Source organism: Suncus etruscus, chromosome 6, assembly GCF_024139225.1.
Source record: "Suncus etruscus isolate mSunEtr1 chromosome 6, mSunEtr1.pri.cur, whole genome shotgun sequence".
NCBI lineage: Eukaryota > Metazoa > Chordata > Mammalia > Eulipotyphla > Soricidae > Suncus > Suncus etruscus.
Window position 1 is genome coordinate 31,114,425 of NC_064853.1, and position 2,374 is coordinate 31,116,798.

The window sequence follows — 2,374 nt, forward strand, 5'->3', positions numbered from 1 at the left end:
AATGGGCATCGCCCACACACACCTGAACAATGAATACCATCTATAGAAACAATCACAATTGTCTATAACAGTACCAGGATCCAAGCCTCTACCAGGGAAGACCTAGCACTGCTTTGGCATTGACTTACTCCAAAGAGTGCTCCCAACACCCAGACAACTCAGCAACAGTCTGCATGCAAGGCAGATCCTTCCACATTTAGTGGTATGATGAAACTAGAGGATAATCCACATCAGCCTGACATTGATGAAAGAAATGCACAGAATCCAGAGTCTTTAAATATAAGAATCTGATACCAACAATAGCTAAAGTGTGAAAAAGTTTCACCGGGACCTTGAGAATGACTCGAGTTGGACAGACTGGTATGCCTGGAACCCAGAGTCAGTCTTATGCCAATAAACTTCTGGGGTGAGGCCTTTTTGTAATCAGGTCAAGAATTTTTTTCCATTTTCCCCATTTTTCAGGACCTATGCAAACAACGGCGATTGCCACTATCACACCTTTACTATATTTTTTTACTCTTATCTTTTAAGGGAAAAAATACAACTTACTGAACTTAAAAACAAATAACTGTAGTAGAATGCCTGTCTCGAATACAGGCAAGGGATGGGAAGGGGGAGGGGTAATGTTACACTGGTGAAGGGGGGTGTTCTGGTTATGACTGTAACCCAACTATGATCATGTTACTTAAATAAAAAATATATTAAAAAATTATAATAAACAACATTGTAAATCATGGTATCTTTTTTTCCCTAATGAATAAGCTGGTTTAATGTGAATCTGGACTCTCTGTGGAATTAGCAGATTACATCAGGGTGTATGCCACCAGATCATAGTCCATGTTTATTCCCATCATGCAGTGGGATGGACTTCTTCAAGTGCATGTACAGCATCATGTCGATGTTGATAGATTTCTCTTTAACCTGGATCTCCTCCAGCATGGCCAGCTGTCTGCAGTTCAGCCCTTTCAATTCCATCTGAGCTTTGGCTAATGTTGCCTTCAATTTTGGCCAAATGGTTAGCTAGCACCCTTGACCACCTTCAGCCCATTCTCAAATGCCATGTCTACCACATCACACTAGTGACATTGGTTGCTCACCTTCTGTGACAGAATTCAGTCCACCAGAAACTTGAGGATCAAGAGTTGGTCCTTTGCTTGTCAGTTTTCTCCATGTTGACATTGGAGTAGTTCATCCAGTCTTCCAGACTCACTAATCTCTTCTGATGTCTTCTCCGGGGTGCAGGTCAGCGGAGCCATCACCCCCTTAATGATCTCATCTTCTTTTAACAGTTCCTGTTCTACTTCATTATGCACCAAGTCAATACCAATTTACTTCTCTCTGTAATCCATGAACAACTGAGTGATGTATCTGCATGGGCTCTTTTAAACTCTCCAGGGCTTTCTCCAATGTGATCTGACATGACACTAGACTAGACCCTCAGTTTCATATGAAAGCTGCTCAAGTTTGTCCTCTAATTCCTTCTTCCAGAAGCTATTTCTTCAAGTCTCTATTCTAGTTTCTTGTTCACATCACTTGGAGATATTTTGGTGAATTTTTCTATTTCATCCACAAGCCTTTGACTCTGACACCAGAAAGATTTCAGAAAGACTGGGACCTTTGGGCATATGTTCTGAGATACAGGTTCTTGTTAGCAGTAAACCTCTTTGAGAGTAGAAACTTCGATGGAAATTGTAATTTGAGTTTTCCAAAATCTTCTATGTTGCAAAGAATTACTATACTAGCTAGGAATGGAAGCCTCCTCCTAGCTCCAACTGCCATTATAGGAATTCTTTTTTTTTTTTTTTTTTTTTTGGTTTTTGGTTTTTGCTTTTTAGGCCACACCCGGCGGTGCTCAGGGGTTACTCCTGGCTGTCTGCTCAGAAATAGCTCCTGGCAGGCACGGGGGACCATATGGGACACCGGGATTCGAACCAACCACCAACCACCTTAGGTCCTAGATCAGCTGCTTGCAAGGCAAACACTGCTGTGCTATCTCTCCAGGCCCATCCATTAGGAATTCTGACACAACTGCAAGTCAACAGGGTACTCTCCATGGCAACCAGTGACACATTGCCAGGACCAAATCATGGTGTCTTAATAAAAAATTTAAAGAGGCGGGGGATGTTTACATTTATTTTATTTGGACAAATAATTAAGTTACTCATATATGGGTCAGTTTTTTTTACTTGTTGTATTGTAATACTCTCTATTTCAGGAGTACAGCTTCACAGCTATTATGTACATAAACCTCACAGTGCCTACCACCTACATTCTAATGGCATTCTCATCTCAAATGGTGGTTTGTTTTATCCTTTTATGTTTATTGGAAGAAAGAAATGTTCATTTCTACTTTACCTTTTTTTTTGTGTGTGTG

At 40.7% G+C, this 2,374-nt stretch overlaps 1 pseudogene; it reads right to left on the bottom strand.

The window, feature by feature from the left end:
- Positions 1–1,016: 1,016 nt before the first annotated feature.
- Positions 1,017–1,779, bottom strand: LOC126011677 (tektin-1-like; annotated as a pseudogene).
- Positions 1,780–2,374: the final 595 nt, after the last annotated feature.